Raw genomic sequence first — 14,236 nt, 5'->3', positions numbered from 1 at the left:
ATTGTAAGAAGAAAATCAGCAGAACTGGGTATAGTGGGCAAGTGGAAAGAAGAAAACCTGGGTGGAGAAACCAGTGGTGCAGCGAGATCATTTTAAACCTTGAACATAATGGTCTTATGGGGGCCCCTTTTACATGGCCACACGTATTACTTTAGTTGTGATGCACACACATTTCTTTTTGCTCCCCAACCAGCATTCCGTGCTTTACCTCTGCTTCTACATTCTGATATGTTAGAATAATAAGAACAAAACTGTTTTGCCAACCCTGATAGAAAAACAAAAATACTCTTGTGCATGCGCAGTTTTGCATTTTAAACTTACTTAAATCATAGCACCATTATGACTAGGTGAATAAAATGGAGCTTGCTTCTGCTTGCCTGGGTGGTCATTTTGGATGTAAAGGGCCCTGGACTTTGGCCCCAAGGTCAGCCCTAGCTACACCGCTGGCAGAAACAGTTTAAATTCTCCTGGTGATTCCACAAAGACCTATTTGAGTCCACTCAGAGAAGAGCCTTCAGTGTGGTGGCCCTCTTTCTATGGAACTCCCTGCCTCTGGAGGTCAGGCAAGTGCCAACACTGTGTTGTTTCTGGTGCCTCTGGAAAACATCTTTATTCCAGGAAGCCTTCCTTGACTGACTAGCCTGGTTTTTGTATTCTGTTTTTAAAAGTAATAATTTTTAAAATGGAGTTTTATTCTTTTATTTTTTAATCTCTTATTGTTCAGTGCTTTGGAATTTGTCTAGATGTGGAGCAGTATATAAATGTTGTAAACTAATTAAGTAAGTAAATACATTCCAAGAGGTCTGTGGAACCCAATTCTAGTTGAACTGGTGGAGGGAAGTACATCAACTTCTTCAAGAAAGCATAATCCAATACAAAACCAATGTGTTTAGAATTTCGAGGCTGTATAAACCATCACTGTTAATGAGAAGTGCTATTCATGGTGGATTATCTACCAAATCAACCTCCATTTGCCCATGAATAATACTATGAACACTATGTTAGGGGTTCTGCTTGAAAAGCTTCTCAAAACAGGGAGCAAGGAACTGCTTTCTTGCCTGCTGAAGAGCTGATAAATGAGATTTTAGCTTTTAAAAAAGGCAGACAGTCTTCACTGCCATACATGTCCTCTGTTGGATTGGGGTATATGTGTTTGGGTTTGGAGAAGACAAAAAGAAGATCAGTTAGAAAATGCAGCTTGTGCCAGATGAGAGGTTGAAAGAGGCACTGCATTTGAGGTAGGCCTGTATTCTTGCATACACGGGCTAGACTAGATGTGCGCATATTCGCGATCGCCATTTGCTTCTGCAAAATGGTGCTTGTGGCACTCATGGATGGGTCTTGGGTGACAGCGTGCACCTCAGTGAGCGGGGTGGGAGGGGGAGAGGCTGAGCGTGGGTCCAGGGGCACGCGAGCGGGGGCTCAACAGGTGCCTGGAGAACCCGGGGGTGGGGGACTGCCCATCCCTAGTGGCAGCAACTTTTTCTTCTTCTTTTAAAAACTACAATGTGCCAGAATGGTCAGATTTCATTTCAAGACAATAAAGATAGTGGCTAAAGTGGGCTAGGGAACCACCCACCTAGATACCCAGGTAGGTTGGGAAGCCAGGATGGCTCCCTGCCAAGAACCCAGGCTTGCCACTCTCCCTGATGATAAGGTTGAGCTACCATGCCTGCTTATCTGAGTTGCATATTCAATCCACTCTGAATCTGCTTGGCCTACATTGTCAAACAAATCTTTGCTGCATCATAGCGGGCATTGTACTATTCAGGCCTAAGGGAAACATCATCAGTGCAGTGTGGCAAAGTGCTAAACTGGACTTAGATGAAGATCATCAGTTTCCCTGTTTTGCCCAAAGCACCACTAGGAGCAGGCAAGTTTGTAGTTCGTATGGTGCACCCTTTGATACTTTATGTTTCTGTTCTAATGTGTACAACTGCACTATTATATAATGCTGTATTGTAATTACAGCAACGCAAGATAATTGAGGAGATCATTGCATAGTTTATTTTTCAGGAGTTGATGGCATGGTGTATGTATGTTTGGGTAAGAGTTTGGTGGCTGAAACCAGAAATGACAGTAGATACCAGATGCAATCAGTCCATTGCATTTTCATCAAGGTGTTGAGTAAAACAAAGCAACATCAAATAGGAGTGACTTCACCTGCAATGTTTCACTCTTTTCTTCCTCGTAGATGTGGTGCATGGATGGATTTCTACCTCACTCCTGATGAACTCCTTAATCAAGGCTGATTATCATTATTTTCTGGATCAGGGGCTATTGAGGTTGTTTTTTTAGCAGACTAGTAAATTCCCATTTGGAAACCACTGTCATAGCCTACATGAAACAACTGTACTAGCTGGTTGCCAAACTGCATAGTCATCGAGGCTTTTGGAAAGTTGTGAGTTAAGAGCACATTAGTTTCCCATTTTACACAATCAGGCACTGCAAAAGAATGATGATTGTAGAATTCCATACCATGGACACATCATTCCTTCTAATACCAATTCAAGTTCTCCCATGATCATGCAAACGTAGCCCAAAGCCGCACCACCCATGCCCAGGTGAGAGGTAACCACACTCGCAGTAACCACAAAGTTTGTAGGGATATGACAGTCTTAAGTAAAACCAAACCAAACCAAACAAAACAAAACAGGGTAATGATAATTCAGTGGTACAGAATGCTGACAGACTGAAGCCATATGCAGCCATTCAGCCTGAACAGACTAAGGGCTAAGGGGGCGGGGGCAGGCAAGCACATATGCACAAGCGTCACCCCCAACATCCCTGTCCTCCCTGATCCTGACTGTGCCACACTGAGCAGCAAGGTCTGAAGTGGGCTTCAGATGAAGGTGACTAGAACCCTCTGCACAACTGGGAAGCCTGCTGTATTAGAATTCTTGATCGCATGATGGGGTCAGCTTGTGCTCAAGCGAATGTGAGTAGAAGCCTCCTTCAGACTGTGCTGGCCTATGTGGCAAGGTCAAGAACATGGAGAACAGGGCCAGTACATTTGGGGACGTTGGGGGTGGGGCTTGCATGCACACCCTCCCCTGCCGCCCCCTTTAGCTGTCACGTGTGCAGGCTGAATTCGTGCATAGGGCTTGAGAGAGAAAACCAGATGGGCAGGAGAATTGAATAGAGTGGCTGGACATGGTGCGTGGGGCGGAAGAGACACATAGAAATAAAAAGGGTAGATAGAACAATATCATGATAGGTCATTTCCTGCTTCACATTGAAAAGCTATTTTAAAATGTCACATGGGAGAGAAGTGAGAGCTGTCCATAGAAATCAATACAGAAATCAAGATTTTGATGAAGCTGGGATTGGGCAGAAGTGTTTACATACACCCAAGGGGGAAAAAAAGATAAAAAATGTGAGTGCCTGGAACCCTGACTAGAAGCGTTCCACACTGTACCCTCAGTAAAATATTACATGAAAAGAATATTGATGCAATCATACTGATAATCACATCAAAATTGCTTCTTTTTTTGCAGTACTTAATCCATGTAAAGTTCTACATCAGTCACATAGATGGTAAAAGAAGAAGTGATGACTTTTAACACTTTCTATGGTTCAGGACTAGGATATCCAAAGACCACCTTTTGCCTGCCTATTGGGATCATCTTTGGTGGTGCCCCTCCCCATCTCCTCTGTATTCCAACATACCCAGAATTACATTGAGCTAGGACCAGGAAGAGGGCCTTTTTGGTGGTTGTGGCTAAGCGTTGGAACTTACTCCCTTCAGTGGGGAGCCCATCTCAGCTCCACCCTCATGAGCTTTCACAAGTTGCTAAAAATCATCCTTTTTAGGAAGGCATTTGGGCTGTAAACAGCTGTTTCATGGAATTTCAACTGTCTCTGGGTTTTTGAAAAAAAAAATCCTGCCATTTTAGTGTGTTAGCATTAGATCCTAAGGGATAATTTAAATGGTTACATTATGGTTTTATCTTTGTTCTTAGCCACCTTGAGCTATTCAGAGGAAATGGCAGGATATAAATTTAAACAAATTTGCTGAAAGGTACTGCCCATGCTCCAATTCTGGACTAAATCTTCAAAATTCTCCCAGTTAAACTGGAATTCAGGAAAGGTGGCATGCAGAGAAGAATAAACCCAGCAAGAAACAGAATGAGGGAAATCCTTATTGGTGGGTCACTTGGCATAACATGAGTAAAGGCATGTTACATTAAGCACACTCTTTAAAGTGCCTAATGACAACTTTCTTTCCACTATCTGTTTTACTTATACACACACACACACACACACACACACAGGCCCTCAATCCAAATTGGGGCCATGGTGTAGGGAGAGAGGGTTTCACATTTTACTCTCCATGCTATTTTCCCACCAAAAATGGCCTCCCCCAACACGGCTGAATTTGCCCCTGACGGTGCTGTTTCCTAGAAATAGCATCTTTTGCAGAGGGGGCAAATGAAAGCTGTGTGTGTGGTGTGTGTGTCTGCGTGTGTGTGTGTGTGTGTGTGTGTGTGAGAGAGAGAGAGAGAGAGAGAGAGAGAGATTTGACAGGAAAACTGAAAAGGAAGAAAGGAAGAACGCTCTCTCTCTGCTGGTGGCATTGTCCTGATTTGAATAAGTCCCCTACCCCATGGCTGCTTTTTGTGAAAAGCAAATGTGCAAAGCACATGCTTAATATAATACAGTCTGGCCTTCAGACTTGACAAAATCTGGCTCTGTGTTCTTCTTTCCCACCTGAGTCCATGGGATGTAAAGGTGACTTATATCTTTAACCATTGTCAATAACAAATAATTTCTCGGTCTCTCTCATGTGATTAAAAGGGTGCATATAGCACACACATACAAAAAATTAGTGAATTCCCATGTGCACTCAAAGTATGTCAAGATTTGTTGTTTAAAATATAAAAGAATCCACATTAAGGAAAATACTGTAGCATTTCATAGGATAATATGCATAGACAATATAGCAAGTTGTAACTTTTTCTGCACTCTTTTTTTTGGAAAAAAAATCAAATTCTCATTTCATATTAATATTCAGTATTCATATTGTATGTGGACACTATGCAAACATGAATGTTCACATTGTCACATTGTTATGACATTAAAGATCACTGTTAAAAACTTTCATAAATTATCTATGAAGCTGTAAACTGGCTTTATCACTGGCATCGTACTTTTCAGAAGTGTATTAAATATTTTTGTATGGAGTATATCAACATAAAGGAACAAAGGGAATATATAATAGCATTTGATTACTTTATGTTATATTTATGTGCATAAATTTAGTAAGTGGCATGGTTTAGGATCATGTAGAGAGATTTTTCTGGGATACCAGAAAAGATAAGAAGGCTGTTGTGAGTTTCAGTGAATTAATTAGGCACACTAGGAAGAATCACGAGGTCAGATTCCATAGCATCAGGTAGGGCTGTTCCTGGGGGATTTGCTCAATGAACATTGTTCACAGCTAAAAGCAGTGACTGGAATCCTAGGACAGATATATCAGCCCAAAACACAGAGCAGGAGGCTACCTCAGTACATTTCACTGCTCTGAACTAGGGGCCGACAAATCTGTTTCAGGTCCGTGTCACTTTTGCATGTTTTTACCCATAATCCTGTTCTGTTCTTGCATGAATCTGCATTTGTAAAGAAAGAATCCCACTCAAAATATGATTTAAATGTGTATTTTAATGTGCATTCTCTCTCAAAATACATATCTAAATTAGGGCTGGACCAAATTGACAAGGTCCACTCCTATGCTGTTTCACTCACCTCGAAATGGACTGTTTTGTTTTGGCTGTATTTACGAGATGAGGCAAAAATTCTTTTGGAGAAAAAAGAATCAAACTGGCCACCATTTTGTTTTTCCCAGAAAGCCCTGTTCTAAGGTGCTTTTTGAATTGGCGGCCTTGAATGCCATTTTTGGTAGAAAGGCAGAGTACAAATCAAATCAATAAATAAATTTAGGGAAATTCATTGCGAACGGAAAAGGGGGAAATAAGGAGATGAGACACAAGTAACTGGAGTCAAATTGGGCCACATATATTGATCAATCTGCAAAGGGAAAAGACCTGGATGGGCAACTAATCTGTGCCAGCAACTAGCTATGCACTGTAATGGGTGAAAACATTCAAAACCTGTAGAGTGGCGTCACAGCTCACCACCCTCCAGGGCTGCAAAACCCATCCCTTTTGGGGAAGGTAGGCCTTCCCCTGTCACCCTGGGCTGCAAAACACCAGGTGTGGGCAAAGTGAGTTGGCCTCACAGGTGACCCTTATCTCCCTGCCAGGCTGCAAAAGAACAGGAGGCCTCCATTTCTGTCAGAACTTACCACCCAAGTTTCCCAATAGAGGGAGTGATACCAGATCTTTTTTCTTTGGCCTCACAGACTAGCTTCAGTGTGTATTGCCACATACTGGCATTCTTTCAGGTTAGAAGAAAAACCTGCAGTTTCAAGAATATTATTCCATTCTGCTGTGTTATTATCATTCTGACCATCTCCTTCTAAAGCCCGCTTCCATACTTCCCCATTTTTCCCAGTTAACACAGGATACATTTTAGAAATGAACATAAAATCATAGAATAGTAGGGTTGGAAGGGAATAAGACCATTGAGTCCAACCTCCTGCTCAATGCAGGAATCTAATTCAAGGCATCCCTGACAGATGGCTGTCCAGCCTCGTCTTGAATGCCTCCAGTGTGGGAGAGCCCACCACCTCCCTAGGGAATTGGTGCCATTGTCGTATTGCTCTAACAGTCAGGAAGTTTCTCCTGATGTTCAGCTGGAATCTGCCTTCCTGTCACTTGAGCCCATTATTCCGTGTCCTGCATTCCGGGATGATGGAGAAGAGATCCTGGCCTTCCTCTCTGTGACAATCTTTCAAGTACTTGAAGAGAGCTATCATATCTCACCTCAGTCTTCTCTTCTCAAGGCTAAACATGCTCAGTTCTTTCAGTCTCTTCTCATAGGGCTTTTTTTCCAGTCCCCTGATCATCTTCATTGCCCTCCTCTGAATCCACTCCAGTTTGTCTGCATCCTTCTTAAAGTGTGGTGCCCAGAACTGGACACAGTACTCCAGATGAGGCCTAACCAGTGCTGAGTAGAGGGGAACTAGTACTTCCTGGGATTTGGAAGCTATACTTCTATTAATGCAGTCCAAAATAACATTTGCCTTTTTTGCAGCCACATCACATTGTTGGCTCATATGCAGCTTGTGATCTACAAGAATTCCAAGATCCTTCTTGAGCCAAGTATCCCCCATCTTGTAACTGTGCATTTGGTTGCTTTTTCCTAGGTGCAGAACTTGGCATTTTTTAAATGTCATTCTGTTGTTTTCTGCCCGGCACTCCAGCCTATCAAGATCACTTTGAATTTTGTTTCTGTCTTCCAGGGTATTAGCTATCCGGCCCAGTTTTGTGTCATCTGCAAATATGATAAGCATTTCCTGCACCTCCTCCTCCAAGTCATTAATAAAAATGTAAAAGAGCCTCAGGAATCACCTGTCACCAAAACAGTGCCCCTGAATGCTCACCATCCCTGTTCTCATCAGCATTGCCCATCCCTAGCAGCTCACCTCACCTGGAGAAATGTGACTGGATAGAACTCACCATCAGATAAGGCCAAATACATCTAAGGACTCACCCAAACCCATTTACGGTGTGAAGTAGGCGAAAAGATGCACAACCCCTGCCAATCAGACTGTGAGCCAAAAGTTCCTGCTTGGCCCCCAAAAGGGTGACCAGCAAAGCCCCACACTGCATAAGGCAGGGTGGGAGAGAGCGGTGCATCCAAGAGGCACTGGGGAGGGTTTCTTGAGAGCTAAAAGCACCTCTCAGTCCCCTCCCACCCCCAGTGGTACCATCAAAGACCACCAATCGTGGTCACCTACGTCTCCCTTCTCCAACGCCACCCACAATGCCCTCCCCCTCCCCCCCGCAGCCAGACAAGCTGGATGTGGGATAGGGCATAAATGGCTGCTACCATAAAAACTGGCTGCCTTATTTGCCATTCACTGGGAGATGCCATTATAGCAGAGAGGGGTTGATATCTACAGAAAAGCTCACTTTTACAGAGTTGGCGGAGTATTCCTCGAGCAGCTAATTTTATTTACTTGAGAAGTTAAACACCCCACCAAAGAAAGAGGAAAGACTGAAGCAGACTTGTTAAAAATATAAAGTCCCTGTATGTCTTTCCATGCAATCTTATTTTTAATTCTGAACTTCTAGGAAAAAAGAGTTTTACATTTGGATTTGTATGTCACACACAGAATATATTGCAAATCCCCGAAGATACTTTATTCGAAAGCAGACCCAAAGGTTTAAAAGACACCTTGGGGAGTGGAGGAAGGGAAATCAGAGACTAACAGTGCAATCCTGTGCATGTCTAACCAGAAGTAAGACCCATTAAGTTCAATGGGACTTACTCCCAAGTAAATGTGCTGAAGAATCAGTAAAATGATTTGGGAAAACAAAGCTGGGGGATGGGCCATTTCATGAGATGATTTCTCCTCGAATTACTGGGTCAGTTTAATTAATATTTGGTGAAATTATTATTTCACCCTAGCCCTGATCTAAATGTTTGTTTTCATTAAATAAAGTCTGAAATCTAGGGGATACCTTAAGATTCTGCACATGCGCCTGAGAAGGGTAGACGAAGCCATTTGAGGCAGTATCCAAGTGGGCCGTTGCACAAGCATGGTCCTCTGCCAATCCTGTTCTGTGAGTGGTGCCCATTGCTTGCGCCCAGGGGATTTGGCGCTTCCTCTAGGAACCGGAAACAAGTGGAAACACTCATTTCTGGAATGGGGCAAGTTGGCAAAGCTTGCATAAGAGAGCTCCGCTGACTTGTCCTGATACAGTTACAGGTGTTTCTGCTCATTTCGGAGCTTCCTAAAGGAAGCACTAAATCCCTGTTGCACAAACGGTGGGTGCCACTTGCCGAACAGAATCTGCATTGAGGCCCATTTTCAGACTCATAGGTGGGCCCCAGATACAGAGCAGCCTGCTTAGATACTGCTCTTTGAACAGGAATTCACAAATACTGAACTTGTCAAACAACCCTACAATGGGCACAGCTCCTTCCCAAGTCTTTTTGCTGAATGCCAACAATTCTGCTGAATTTCTACATTTGGTGCAATTGGGTCACTGGATCACTCTTAGAGAAGACTTGCCATTGTGTTTTACATGGGTGGCTGCTCTGGCCTTGATCTTCATGCAGACAGAAATGGGGTGGGTTCCTTTGAGAGTTGGTAATTCTTATTCCTGCACATTCTCAAGTCAGCCTTTGCAGGTGTATGAATGAAGAGTACCTTTAATCCCCCATGCCCACCCCTCATAAGCATGTGTGTCTCAGACTCTGTCAGAAAATGAGGAAATACTGTTCTGACAAGGAAGGTTACCAAACGGTAAAGAAAGGTTACCAGACAGCACACCTGGTAAGCCCACAGCAGCAACCCTAGGCATGGTTTCCAGTTTACCATCTCTATTAACTTCCCAGTTCACAATAACTTTTGTACAGTAGTATAGCCATGTACACACTCACATGGAGAAATCCAGCAGTGTAAACCAGGGGAGTACAGATCTGTCAGTTTCCATCCCTGTTTATGAAGAAATTTGCAAAATCTTGTAAGTACTTATCAAAAATGAACCAAATGAAATTCTCACCCATCTATACCAGCCAAAAACAATAGACACATCTGTTCACAGAACAATAAAGAGGACTGTGTTGTGCCTGCCTATCTTGTAGCTGTTGAAGATGAGGAGCCTGTCAGAAAAAGAAAGGTGGTAACTTTAATGCAGCGCCGCAAATATGGTTGAATGTACAGGGATTCAAACCCAGATTCTTATGAGCTAAGCATTCAAAGTCCTCTGCCTAGATGGGCAAATGTGTCTGTTTTGCCTTCTCCTGCATTCAATTTTTTTTTTTAAAAAAAATTAATTCTTTCTGTTTCATTTGTGAAGAAATTTGTGAATTTTGGCCAGTTCTTATCATATCAAAAAATGAACCAAACAATACTTTCACCCGTCCCTAGTATAAACTCACCCGCGGTGGGAAATGAGAGTGATATGGCAACCTTTCAGATGATGGTAGAGCTGCATCCACTTGGCAATCAGAACTATGGAGTTCGGTTTCTTCTATTGCACTCTTCCCCTGCAGGAGCTCATGCGGAGTTGCCCTCATTTTGTCCTCAGAACAACCCTGAGATCATGGATTAGGCTGAGAGAGAATAGCTGGCTGAAATCCATCCACAGGATTTGAACCCAGGACTTTTTGGTCTGTCTGAAACTGCACTAAAAATAATGCAGCCACGCAATATTAAAGAAGTAGACTCTGATGAATTAATTATCCGAATCTAGCAAAATATTTGGAAACACCCACAGTCATTTATCCCTTTGTCTAGGAATAGCTTCTGAACATTCTGTAAAAAACCTGCTAGGAGGATTTCTAGTGCATGACCCATAGAAATGAATGGAAGTTTGAGTAAGAGTGGATTGTGTGCTAAACAGCTAGTGCAAGGATATAAAGTGGGCAAGTAAAGACCAAAATATTACAGTAAAATAAGTAGACCTGAAATTAGTTTGGAATCATGGATTTCAGCTGTAAATTTCCTTCATTGCTTCTCATCAACGTGTAGTCAGTTATGTCAGCGAAGGGATTATTTTTGGAGAGTTGAAAACAAAGACTTTTCTTGGCAAAGCTCAGACTTCGTTTAAATGAAATGGTATGCTTTTATGATGTTTTAACTTACTTTGAAATTAATGCTGACTGAAGTTTTGTGTTCACAGCTGGGAAAAAGTGACACAAATAATATGAGCTGTAAAGCTACAGCCGCCTTGCAACTGTACACTGGGGTCCCCTAACTGATATTATACAGAGAGCTAAAATATTAACTTTAACACAAACGTATTACATTTCATACCTTGGATAGGTTGGTTTACAATTTTAAAAAAGAATACTTGCTGCAGTGAGATTTTTAAATATATTTCCTTACATCTTGCCTCCCCCTGCTGGTTGTGCAAGAAGAAGGAGTTTCTCTGGCAGAAGTTAAAAACATCCACATTAATGGATGTCTATGTTTCACAGAGTTAAGCAGCCTTTCCCAACATCACACCCTCCAGATGTTTTGGAGTACAAGTCCCATCATCCCAAACCATAGGCCATGTGTATGATGGTTGTTGTAGTCCACGACTTCTGAAGGGCTTGTTGAGGAAGGCTGTGACCTTGTTGAGGAAGGCTGTGACCTACCGCTAAGAAACTAAGAACAGGCTCACTTAGTGCTAGTCCTCAAAGTTAGGTTCCCTGACCTGCAGATGCTTCTAGGGCAAGCATGCACAGCTTAACTCACCAGGCTGAACACAGCCCACCAGCTATATATACAATCTCAGCAGGAGCTTAATAAGGGCTATTCCTACACTCTTTCTTGCTCCTTCAAGGACATAAAATAACAGGTGAAAGAGGTGTTGTCAAGTACCTGGTAGGCCACAATTTCTGCTTGGTGATCCACATTCAGTTTGGTTTATGACAAGTTGTACAGGCATGTTCTAGCAGCAAAGGAAGAGGGATGAGTGGGATGGGGAAAGCTCCTGTAATAAGTAGATCATGACTAAGGACCTTGAGAACAGCTACTAAGCAGGGACAGTCAAACATGTGAAGCTAAATTCCCAGTGCAAAGTCCATTGTGTCCCAGTTCTGCATCAGATTGCTCCTTTTTATTTAGTCCAGACATTTTAGGTATTTTTGTGCAATCTTTTAACACACATACATTTTGTATGCATTTTTCAAATATATGCATTTTCAAGCTTTTTAACTGCATAAAGCATTTTTCTGTGCATTTGTTCATACATATACATTTTTTGTGTGCCCCTTTTGAAGTATACGCATTTTTGGTGAGCTGCATATATTTGGATGGCTTTTTTGGATGGCCTACTGCATCCCAAACTTTGGAAATGCATGGATTTTGACAACAATAGCATTCTGGTCCATGTTTAGGTTTGTGCAGTGCAAAATTGGTAAGTTCACATTGAAATGTGAACCAAATTAATTTCTCACCCATCCCTACTACTATGGGAGTGTTTAGGGTGGAAGTACTTAGACCAGCAGTAAGCATTGTTTAAAGCTATTGATAATCAGGCCCAATTGCGTGTACATTTATTTCTTTAAAAGTTTATAAGCCACCTTTTAGAGAAATTATCTCAAGGCAGTGTACAAAATTTAAAAACATAAAACACAATAAAACAATAATAATATGAATAATAAAGCAATAATACAGACAAAAACCACCATATAAAAATGGCACTGTATAAAGTTCTGACTCAATTATAGGCCAAGGTGAATAAATAATTCTTTAGGCCGGTAATGTAGAGGCCTGGCAGACATCAATTTGAGCAATGTTCCACCACCACTGAAAAGGCTCTGTCTTTCATGTCCACCAGCCTAATTGCTTTGACACAAGCGGAGCTTCTGATGTTGATCTCAGAGTGTGGGCAGCTTGGTATGAGTGAAGGCTGTCCTTCCAGTAAACCGGGCCCAAACTGTTTAGGGCTTTAAAGGCCAATACCAGCATTTTAAATTGGGCCTGAAACACACTGACAGCTGGTGCCACTGGTACAATATAAGTGTCACACCTCCCACCTCCCATGATGGTGACATATGTGTGGATGACAAGTCAGAGTTTGTACCACTTTTAGAGGTGATATATGACCACAATCAGCACTGAGAGCCAGTGTAGTGTAGTGGTTAGAGTGTTGGACTGGGTTCTAGTCCCCACTGGGCCATGGAAGCTCATTGGGTGACTTTGCACCAGTCACAGACTCTCATCCCAACCTACCTCACAGGGTTGTTGTTGTGAAGATAAAATGGAGAGGATTATGTATGCCACCTTGGGTTCCTTAAGGAGAAAAAAAGGTGGGATGTAAATAAATTTATCTGCATTTTCTTCTTATTTATTTATTTATTCATTCATTCATTCATTCATTAAATTTCTTAATCGCCCATCTGGCTGGTCACCCAGCCACTCTGGGCGATGTACAACAGTACAATTTAAAACAGTAAAATTACACATTAATCATTATTTTAAAATACCCTAACCCACCCCAAATGCCTGCTTGAATAACCAAGTTTTCAGTGCGTGGCAGAAGCTCATTAAAGAGGGGGCATGGCGGAGTTCCCTGGGGAGGGAGTTCCACAGAGTGGGGGGCCACCACAGAGAAGGCCCTCTCCCTCGTCCTCACCAGCCTAGCTGTCCTGGCTGATGGGACAGAGAGAAGGCCATCCGAGGCCGATCTTGTTGAGCGGCCTGTCTGGTGTTGCTGGAGGCGCTCCTTGAGATAGGCTGGGCCAGAACCGCATAGGGTTTTAAAGGTCAAAACCAACACCTTGAATTTGTCCTGAAAAACAACTGGTAGCCAGTGCAACTCCTTCAGCACCAGAGTGATGTGATCATGCTGGTGGCTGCCTTTAATCAGGTGAGCTGCTGCGTTCTGCACCAGCTGCAGCTTCCGAACCGTCTTCAAGGGTAACCCCATGTAGAGTGCATTACAGTAATCTAGACGAGAGGAGACCAGGGCATGTACTACCGATGGCAGCAGATGGTTGGGAAGGTAGGAGTGCAGCTGCCATATCAGATGGAGTTGATACAATGCTGTCCGGCTCACGGCTGACACCTGAGCCTCCATGGACAGCTGGGAGTCTAAAATGACCCCCAGGCTGCGGACCTGGTCTTTCAAGGGTAGCCATACCCCATTCAACATTATGACCCATGTATGATCATATCATAAGAATATGATCTGCTAATATATTAAACTATGCACAAATACATTCAAAGACTGTAACTTTGACATTGTACAACCTTACATCTGTGGTGACATTGTGGAAATGTCGCCAACAACTGACTTCATCTTGGATAAATGCATTAGTATGAGGCTCTGGAATGATGAAGCAAGTGCTTCCAGACTGAGTTATTTGAAAGAACTTGTGGGTATTTATGTGGAATTCAATAAACAAAGAAAGAGGATCTATTTTGGCTGCTTGGGTCCTTTTTTTGTGGAGATTGCATAACATATGTTCAAGTGGCAACTATTGTGGTAGCAAGACTGCCCCCTGACTTCACATAGAATAAAGACTGACATCTCCTCTAGACTGGAAAGAGTAGTACCAGCTATGAAGACAGGATAATTCTTCATGTGAGGAACATGGTTGATAATGTCTGGATTGGGTAAACACCAGAATTGTGCCCACACATGCTGAAAGCTATAGGAAGGAACTA

Source organism: Heloderma suspectum, chromosome 3, assembly GCF_057233095.1.
Source record: "Heloderma suspectum isolate Gila_16-S chromosome 3, 16-S_ref, whole genome shotgun sequence".
NCBI classification, from domain to species: Eukaryota; Metazoa; Chordata; class Lepidosauria; order Squamata; family Helodermatidae; genus Heloderma; species Heloderma suspectum.
The sequence above is the reverse complement of the archived record's forward strand: the minus strand, read 5'-3'. Positions refer to the sequence as shown.